Raw genomic sequence first — 11,193 nt, 5'->3', positions numbered from 1 at the left:
GGGGATGAACCAACATAGCGAGCACGGCAAGTTGTTTTTCTCGGTTTCTCCGTTTTAGAAAAAAGAGGTCGGGGGTTGATTTTTTAATACCTTGAAAAAACTGCAGTTTGAGTGATACTTCAGTATTAATATTGCAGTTTTTAGCCGTTGCAAACGCATCAAAGTATTGTAAACTGCAGTAATTTTAGAAACTAAAGTATTCTTGTAATACTTTAAAAATACTTGGCTACCAAACATAGCATAACTGCATGGAAGACTCCCGAAGGAATGCACGCTAAAAGGTAATGGGCCGGTCCAGATAACCGAACTGGGTACACATTGCTGCCCTAAGAGTTAACGCGTCAAATAGGGCCAGTCCTATACACCGACCAGGTCGGTGCCGATGCGGTTGCCGCACACCCTGATCGGGTATTGGGCCTGGCGCATTTAGCGTTTTTTCGATTTCGCCTTCGTTTTCTCTTTTTTTTTTCTTTTTTTGTTTATCTGTTATCTGTTTTATTTTCTTTTCTTTCTGTTTATTTTTTTGTTTAAATTGAAAAAGTCTATATACGAAAAATGTTTAAATTTGAAAAACGCTCAAATTTGAGAATTACTAAAATTCGAAAATTGTTCAAATATGAAAACTGTTCAAATTCAAAAATTGTTCAAATATGAAAATCGTTCATATTCGAAATTTGTTCAAATTTGAAATTTGTTCTAATATGAAAATCGTTCAAATTCGAAAATTGTTCAAATATAAAATTTGTTCAAATTCGAAAATGTTCAAATTTGGAAATTGTTCATAGAATTTTTTTTTTCAAATTTAAAAAATTTCAAATCTGAAAAATGTTCAGATTTTTAAAAAGTGATTTCTTCTTAATTTGAAAAATACTAAAATTTGACAAATGTTCACATTTAAAAGAAAGATTTCTTTTCTAAAAAGAAAACAAAAAAAACCAAAAAAAGGGTTTACCTGTTGTTGGGCTGCGGCCCAGTTGGTAACGCGGGGCGCGCGGGGTGTGCGGTAACCCGATCGGCACCGACCAGTTCGGTGGGTAGCACCTCCCGTCAAATAGCAGCGGTACTACAGCCAACCCTCGGCCGGTAGTACCGGCCGATCTGCACAAGCCCAACCGGCAGAAAACGTGTTGAGTATAAAATGGGGTTTTTCTCCCGTGAGCTTTCTTCTTCCTCTCTTCACTAGCTCTTTTCCCCCTTGACATTTTGTGTGAGGTTGCAATCTCTCTGTCCCTTTAATGATTTGTGCATCTATTTGAGAGAAATATAGAGAAGATATAGATCTACTCTTTGATCAATCAAAATCATCTCTTTGTGAGTAAATTATTTGGATCTAGATCTTGGAGAATTTGGTGTTCTCCTCTTTATCCTTACTCTCTTATTCACCCAATAGCTTTAATAGCTTTGTTGAAACTTGAGAGTGAAGGATTTAGGCATCTGTGTTGTGGATCGGTTTGACTTCTCCGTGGTGATACGTGGAGGTGAAAATTCATGAGATAATAAGGAGAAGATATCATCCATCACCTGAAATAGAGAGTATTAGTGAGGAACCCTAGACCATTCTCAACATTTTAAGTAGAGAAGTAATTGCATAACAACCACACTTTGCTTAGTCAAGCACTTGTGCCAATCCTAATCATATTTAGGATTAATTGAAAGGATCGTATGGCACCTAGAGGGGGTGAATAGGTGATTAATCAAAATTTAATTCCTTTTTAATTTAGGCTTGACACAAAAGGTAAATTTTCGAAATGTGCTACTATGTGAATTTACCTATATGACAAGGTTCTAGCGAACTAAACAAGACAGAAGATACAAGTAGTAAAGTGTGGTAAAGGAATATGGGACGCGCCGGGCATTTGACGACCCCCAGCCGCATGCCCAAAGCCCTTTTCTGTTCACTGCGGCCCAGTACGGTATGCGGCGTCCCAAGGTCATCCTTGCTGCACAGAGGACGTTGGGAGGCGTCATACGCAACAAGGAAATACGTAGCAAGTAGCTGGCCAGCCGTGTCATCCACACAGGGTTGCCGCGCACTCATCGCCTACCTCTGCCTAAGGAAAATAAATTTCCGCGCAGTGATGTTGTAGTTCCCGTACGTGTAGGGAGACATCTCATCGTGCCTTGTTCTGCGTGTTGATGTTTTAATGCGCGCCATCTTCCTCTCACGTGCCTCCGACATATAAAATGGGGTGCTCGCTCATCGCCCTTCACACACACACACCGAGCGCCCCACATCCACAACCCTAACGCCGCCACAGAGCCACCCAACTTTCTCCACACGCGCTCGATGGCGGGTTCAACTGGTTGCGACGAGGACGCGATCGAGGACCCGACCACCGCGGCTGTGCAAGGGACAAGGGCAGCCGTTGACAAGGTATTAACTTGTCAATGCCTATAGATTGTAGACTTAGGGTTTCATAGAAAGTAGAGGGCAAGTAGATCTCGAAGGTTCAGCCGAAAAGGTGCTCGACTAAGAAACTAGGGTTTATGTTCATCATAAATTCGATTATTTCTCCTTCCCTCGGCTCCCCTTTATATAGGAGGAAGAGCCGAGGGATTTCGTGTCGTACAAGTTACAAGCTCTGAGAAGCCATCCGGGTCTTTCCCGTATGATTACATGATTCGTGATTCCTAATATAACTCTATATTTCTTATCGAGGTTCGTCGGGCTTCTGGGCCTTAAAAGGTTCGAGTCGTGGGCCTCCAGATAACCTCGGGTACCTTATTCGGCAGGCCCATTCGGGATGCCTATATCAGTAGCCCCCGAGATTTGCTTGAATCGTAGAATCAAGTAAATTCTTCAACGTAGAATTGAGTCGCATCTTTACACATCATAGAATCGAATATTTTGCTTAACATATATTTTATGCAGAGATATTTGTAAATGGGGCTAGTTCATCTGATGGATCAGGTACCAGTTAACTGTCTTGTGGCAAACCCGCATAAACCTACTTCAAGCTCAAGTCCCTGGACTTGAACTCGGGATACTGGCGTAATTCGACCCGTGCCGCTTAACGACATACCATGGATCGAATCCCAGCTATGTTTTATAGAGTACCTAGCGCGTCCGCTAGGATTTTTCTTCGCATTTGTTAATACGGATAATGTGGGAGAGCGCATTCGGGTGCGATACCACGCCACACAGGACGGATCCCGGGGACTTATTGATAACGCGTGAAGCACACGTCCGTTGGGAACCCCAAGAGGAAGGTGTGACGCGTACAACAACGAGTTTTCCCTCAGTAAGAAACCAAGGTTATCGAACCAGTAGGAGATGAAGGCCACATGAAGGTTGTTGGTGAAGGAGTGTAGTGCGGCGCAACACCAGGGATTCCGGCGCCAATGTGGAACCTGCACAACACAATCAAAATACTTTGCCCCAACTTAACAGTGAGGTTTTCAATCTCACCGGCTTGCTGTAACCAAAGGATTAAACGTATGGTGTGGAGAATGATGTTTGCTTGCAAAGAACAACAGAGAACAATGATTGCAGTAGGTTGTATTTCAGATGTAAAAGAATGGACCGGGGTCCACAGCTCACTAGTGGTGTCTCTCCAATAAGATAAATAACATGTTGGGTGAACAAATTACAGCTTGGGCAATTGACAAATAGAGAGGGCATAACAATGCACATACATATCATGATGACTACTATGAGATTTACTTAGGGCATTACGACAAAGAACATAGACCGCTATCCAGCATGCATCTATGCCTAAAAAGTCCACCTTCGGGTTAGCATCCGCACCCCTTCCAGTATTAAGTTGCAAACAACAGAGAATTGCATTAAGTATTGTGCGTAATGTAAACAATACAAATATCCTTACAAAAAGCATTGATGTTTTATCCCTAGTGGCAACAGCACATCCACAACCTTAGGGGTTGCTGTCACTCCCCCATTCAATGGAGACATGAACCCACTATCTAGCATAAATACTCCCTCTTGGAGTTACAAGTATCAACTTGGCCGAGCCTCTACTAGCAACGGAGAGCATGCAAGATCATAAACAACACATATATGATAGATCGATAATCAACTTGACATAGTATTCCATATTCATCGGATCCCAACAAACACAACATGTACATTACAAATAGATTTGATCATGATAGGCAGCTCACAAGATCTAACATGATAGCACAAGAGGAGAAGACAACCATCTAGCTACTGCTATGGACCCATAGTCCAAGGATGAACTACTCACGCATCAGTCCGGAGGCGGGCATGGTGATGTAGAGCCCTCCGGTGATGATTCCCCTCTCGCGGTGGTGCCGGAGGCGATCTTCGAACCCCCGAGATGGGGTTGACGCGCGGCGGCGTCTCGCAACTTTTCTCGTATCGTGGCTCTCGGTACTAGGGTTTTCGCGACGGAAGGATTATATAGGCGAAGGGGCAGAGTCGGGGGACGCCCGAGGGGCCCACCCCATATGGCGGCGCGGCCAGGGGTGGGGCCGCGCCCCCTATGGTGTGGCCGCCTGATACGTCTCCGACGTATCGATAATTTCTTATGTTCCATGCCACATTATTGATGATATCTACATGTTTTATGCACACTTTATGTCATATTCGTGCATTTTCTGGAACTAACCTATTAACAAGATGCCGAAGAGCCGCTTGTCGTTTTCTCGCTGTTTTTGGTTTCGAAATCCTAGTAACGAAATATTCTCGAATTGGACGAAATCAACGCCTAGGGTCCTATTTTGCCACGAAGCTTCCGAAGACCGAAGGGGAGTCGAAGTGGGGCCACGAGGCGCCGCCACACTAGGGCGGCGCGGCCCGTGCCCCCGGCCGCGCCGACCTATGGTGTGGGGCCCTCGTGTGGCCCCCCGCGTTGCCCTTCCGCCTACTTAAAGCCTCCGTCGCGAAACCCCCGCACCGAGAGCCACGATACGGAAAACCTTCCGCAGACGCCGCCGCCGCCAATCCCATCTCGGGGATTCTGGAGATCTCCTCCGGCACCCTGCCGGAGAGGGGATTCATCTCCCGGAGGACTCTTCACCGCCATGGTCGCCTCCGGAGTGATGAGTGAGTAGTTCACCCCTGGACTATGGGTCCATAGCAGTAGCTAGATGGTTGTCTTCTCCTCATTGTGCTTCATTGTTGGATCTTGTGAGCTGCCTAACATGATCAAGATCATCTATCCGTAATGCTATATGTTGTGTTTGTCGGGATCCGATGGATAGAGAATACTATGTTATGTTAATTATCAAGTTATTACCTATGTGTTGTTTATGATCTTGCATGCTCTCCGTTATTAGTAGAGGCTCCGGCCAAGTTTTTGCTCTTAACTCCAAGAGGGAGTATTTATGCTCGATAGTGGGTTCATGCCTCCATTGAATCTGGGACAATGGACGAAAAGTTCTAAGGTTGTGGATGTGCTGTTGCCACTAGGGATAAAACATTGATGCTATGTCTAAGGATGTAGTTGTTGATTACATTACGCACCATACTTAATGTAATTGTCCGTTGTTTTGCAACTTAATACTCGGAAGGGGTTCGGATGATAACCTCGAAGGTGGACTTTTTAGGCATAGATGCATGCTGGATAGCGGTCTATGTACTTTGTCGTAATGCCCAATTAAATCTCACTATATTTATCATGACATGTATGTGCATTGTTATGCCCTCTCTATTTGTCAATTGCCCGACCGTAATTTGTTCACCCAACATGCTTTTATCTTATGGGAGAGACACCTCTAGTGAACTCGTGGACCCCAGTCCATTCTTTTATACCGAAATACAAATCTGCCGCAATACTTGTTCTTTATCGTTTTCTCGCAAACAATCATCTTCCACACAATACGGTTAATCCTTTGTTACAGAGCAAGCCGGTGAGATTGACAACCTCACCGTTTCGTTGGGGCAAAGTACTTTGGTTGTGTTGTGCAGGTTCCACGTTGGCGCCGAATCTCCGGTGTTGCGCCGCACTACATCCCGCCGCCATCAACCTTCAACGTGCTTCTTGGCTCCTCCCGGTTCGATAAACCTTGGTTTCTTTCTGAGGGAAAACTTGCTGCTGTGCGCATCATACCTTCCTCTTGGGGTTCCCAACGAACGTGTGAGTTACACGCCATCAAGCTATTTTTCTGGCGCCGTTGCCGGGGAGATCAAGACACGCTGCAAGGGGAGTCTCCACTTCCCAATCTCTTTACTTTGTTTTTGTCTTGCTTTATTTTATTTACTACTTTGTTTGCTGCATTATATCAAAACACAAAAAAATTAGTTGCTAGCTTTACTTTATTTACTATCTTGTTTGCTATATCAAAAACACAAAAAAATTAGTTACTTGCATTTACTTTATCTAGTTTGTTTTATTTACTACTGCTAAAATGGCCACCCCTGAAAATACTAAGTTGTGTGACTTCACAACCACAAATAATAATGATTTCCTATGCACACCTATTGCTCCACCTCGCTACTACAGCAGAATTCTTTGAAATTAAACCCGCTTTACTCGAATCTTGTTATGCGAGAGCAATTTTCTCGGTGTTAGTTCTGATGATGTTGCTGCCCATCTCAATAATTTTGTTAAATTGTGTGAAATGCAAAAGTATAAGGATGTAGATGGTGATATTATTAAATTGAAATTGTTTCCTTTCTCATTAAGAGGAAGAGCTAAAGATTGGTTGCTATCTCTGCCTAAGAATAGTATTGATTCCTGGACTAAATGCAAGGATGCTTTTATTGGTAGATATTATCCCCCCGCTAAAATTATATCTTTGAGAAGTAGCATAATGAATTTTAAACAATTGGATAATGAACATGTTGCTCAAGCTTGGGAAAGAATGAAATCTTTGGTTAAAAATTGCCCAACCCATGGATCGACTACTTGGATGATCATCCAAACCTTCTATGCAGGACTAAATTTTTCTTCGCGGAATTTATTGGATTCAGCTGCCTGGAGGTACCTTTATGTCCATCACCTTGGGGGCGGCTACAAAGCTTCTTGATGATATGATGGTTAATTACTCCGAATGGCACACGGAAAGAGCTCCACAAGGTAAGAAGGTAAATTCCGTTGAAGAATCCTCTTCCTTGAATGATAAGATTGATGCTATTATGTCTATGCTTGTGAATGATAGGACTAATGTTGATCCTAATAATGTTCCGTTAGCTTCATTGGTTGCCCAAGAAGAACATGTTGATGTAAACTTCATTAAAAATAATAATTTCAACAACAATGCTTATCTGAACAATTCTAGTAATAACTATAGGCCATATCCTTATAATAATGGTAACGGTTATGCTAATTCTTATGGGAATTCTTACAACAATAATAGGAACACACCCCCTGGACTTGAAGCTATGCTTAAAGAATTTATTAGTACACAAACTGCCTTTAACAAATCTGTTGAGGAAAAGTTCAATAAAATTGATATTCTTGCTTCTAAGGTTGATAGTCTTGCCTCTGATGTTGATCTTTTGAAATCGAAAGTTATGCCTAATAAGGATATTGAAAATAAAATTGTTACTACAGCAAATGCCATCCAAGTTAGAATTAATGAGAATATAGGATTAATGGCTAAACTGCGTGCTAGGTGGGATAGAGAAGAAAATGAAAAACTAGCTAAAGAGAAAAATGTAGCTAAAGTTTGGACTATTACCACCACTAGCAATGCTAATGATTCACATGTTGCTGCACCTCCTACTATCAATGGTAAAATAATTGGTGTTGGCAATGTTACTACTCCTAGTGCAAAGCGCGCAAAACTCGCTCGAAATTGCTAAAACCGCTCGAAACCGCTCGTGATAAAACTGCTGAAATTTTTTCCAACCTTGGGGATGATAATCCCATTGCTTTAGATTGTAATGATTTAGATTTTGATGATTGCCACATCTCTGAAGTTATAAAGTTCTTACAAAAACTTGCTAAGAGTCCCAACGCTAGCGTCGTAAACTTGGCTTTCACAAAACATATTACAAATGCTCTCATAAAAGCTAGAGAAGAGAAACTAAAACTTGAAACTTCTATTCCTAGAAAGCTAGAGGATGGTTGGGAGCCCATCATTAAAATGAGGGTCAAAGATTTTGATTGTAATGCTTTATGTGATCTTGGTGCAAGTATTTCTGTTATGCCTAAGAAAGTCTGTGATATGCTTGACTTGCCACCATTGAAAAACTGTTATCTGGATGTTAATCTCGTTGATAATGTTAAAAAAAAACCTTTGGGGAGAGTTGATAATGTTCATATTATGGTTAACAATAATCTTGTCCCCGTTGATTTTGTTGTCTTGGATATTGAATGCGATGCATCTTGCCCCATTATATTGGGAAGACCTTTTCTTCGAACCGTTGGTGCTACTATTGATATGAAGGAAGGTAATATTAAATATCAATTTCCTCTCAAGAAAGGTATGGAACACTTCCCTAGAAAGAGAATGAAGTTACCTTATGATTCTATTATTAGAACAAATTATGATGTTGATGCTTCGTCTCTTGATGTTACTTGATATACACTTTCGCGCCTAGCCGAAAGGCGTTAAAGAAAAGCGCTTATGGGAGACAACCCATGTTTTTACTACAGTATTTTTGTTTTATATTTGAGTCTTGGAAGTTGTTTACTACTGTAGCAACCTCTCCTTATCTTAGTTTTGAGTTTTGTTGTGCCAAGTAAAGTCTTTGAGAGTAAAGTAAGTACTAGATTTGGATTACTGCGCAGTTTCAGATTTCTTTGCTGTCACGAATTTCGACCAGCCTCCCTGTAGGTAGCTCAGAAAATTAAGCCAATTTACGTGCATGATCCTCAGATATGTACGCAACTTTCATTAAATTTGGGCATTTTCATTTGAGAAAGTCTGGTGCCTCAATAAAATCCATCTTTACTGGACTCGTTCGTTTTGACAGATTCTGCCTTTTATTTCGCATTGCCTCTTTTGCTATGTTGGATGAATTTCTTTGATCCATTAATGTCCAGTAGCTTTATGCAATGTCCAGAAGTGTTAAGAATGATTGTGTCACCTCTGAACATGTTAATTTTTATTGTCCACTAACCCTCTAATGAGTTGTTTCGAGTTTGGTGTGGAGGAAGTTTTCAAGGATCAAGAGAGGAGTATGATACAATATGATCAAGGAGAGTGAAAGCTCTAAGCTTGGGGATGCCCGGTGGTTCACCCCTGCATATTTTTAGAAGACTCAAGCGTCTAAGCTTGGGGATTCCCAAGGCATCCCCTTCTTCATCGACAACATTATCAGGTTCCTCCCCTGAAACTATATTTTTATTCGGCCACATCTTATGTACTTTGCTTGGAGCGTCGGTTTGTTTTTGTTTTTGTTTTGTTTGAATAAAATGTATCCTAGCAATCACTATATGGGAGAGAGAGAGACACGCTCCTCTTTAGCATATGGACAAGTATGTCCTTAGGCTTTACTCATAGTATTCATGGCGAAGTTTCTTCTTCGTTAAATTGTTATATGGTTGGAATTGGAAAATGCTACATGTAGTAATTCTAAAATGTCTTGGATAATTTGATACTTGGCAATTGTTGTGCTCATGTTTAAGCTCTTGCATCATATACTTTGCACCCATTAATGAAGAAACACATAGAGCTTGCTAATTTGGTTTGCATATTTGGTTTCTCTAAAGTCTAGATAATTTCTAGTATTGAGTTTTGAACAACAAGGAAGACGGTGTAGAGTCTTATAATGTTTACAATATGTGTTTTATGTGAGTTTTGCTGCACCGTTCATCCTTGTGTTTGTTTCAAATAACCTTGCTAGCCTAAACCTTGTATCGAGAGGGAATACTTCTCATGCATCCAAAATCCTTGAGCCAACCACTATGCCATTTGTGTCCACCATACCTACCTACTACATGGTACTTCTCCGCCATTCCAAAGTAAATTGCTTGAGTGCTACCTTTAAAATTCCATCATTCACCTTTGCAATATATAGCTCATGGGACAAATAGCTTAAAAACTATTGTGGTATTGAATATGTACTTATGCACTTTATCTCTTATTAAGTTGCTTGTTGTGCGATAACCATGTTTCGGGGACGCCATCAACTATTCTTTGTTGAATATCATGTGAGTTGCTATGCATGTCCGTCTTGTCCGAAGTAAGAGAGATCTACCACCTTAATGGTTGGAGCATGCATATTGTTAGAGAAGAACATTGGGCCGCTAACTAAAGCCATGAATCATGGTGGAAGTTTCAGTTTTGGACATATATCCTCAATCTCATATGAGAATAATAATTGTTGCCACATGCTTATGCATTTAAGAGGAGTCCATTATCTCGTTGTCCATGTTGTCCCGGTATGGATGTCTAAGTTGAGAATAATCAAAAGCGAGAAATCCAAAATGCGAGCTTTCTCCTTAGACCTTTGTACGAGCGGCATGGAGGTACCCCATTGTGACACTTGGTTAAAACATGTGTATTGCGATGATCCGGTAGTCCAAGCTAATTAGGACAAGGTGCGGGCACTATTAGTATACTATGCATGAGGCTTGCAACTTGTAAGATATAATTTACATAACTCATATACTTTATTACTACCGTTGACAAAATTGTTTCATGTTTTCAAAATAAAAGCTCTAGCACAAATATAGCAATCGATGCTTTCCTCTTTGAAGGACCATTCTTTTTACTTTTATGTTGAGTCAGTTCACCTATTTCTCTCCACCTCAAGAAGCAAACACTTGTGTGAACTGTGCATTGATTCCTACATACTTGCATATTGCACTTGTTATATTACTCTATGTTGACAATTATCCATGAGATATACATGTTACAAGTTGAAAGCAACCGCTGAAACTTAATCTTCCTTTGTGTTGCTTCAATACCTTTACTTTGATTTATTGCTTTATGAGTTAACTCTTATGCAAGACTTATTGATGCTTGTCTTGAAGTACTATTCATGAAAAGTCTTTGCTTTATGATTCACTTGTTTACTCATGTCATTACCATTGTTTTGATCGCTGCATTCATTACATATGTTTACAAATAGTATGATCAAGGTTATGATGGCATGTCACTTCGAAATTATCTTTGTTATCGTTTTACCTGCTCGGGATGAGCAGTAACTAAGCTTGGGGATGTCGATACGTCTCCGACGTATCGATAATTTCTTATGTTCCATGCCACATTATTGATGATATCTACATGTTTTATGCACACTTTATGTCATATTCGTGCATTTTCCGGAACTAACCTATTAACAAGATGCCGAAGAGCCGATTCTGTTTTCTGCTG

Source organism: Lolium rigidum, chromosome 1 (genome assembly GCF_022539505.1).
Source record: "Lolium rigidum isolate FL_2022 chromosome 1, APGP_CSIRO_Lrig_0.1, whole genome shotgun sequence".
NCBI lineage: Eukaryota > Viridiplantae > Streptophyta > Magnoliopsida > Poales > Poaceae > Lolium > Lolium rigidum.
Note: the sequence above shows the minus strand (reverse complement) of the source record.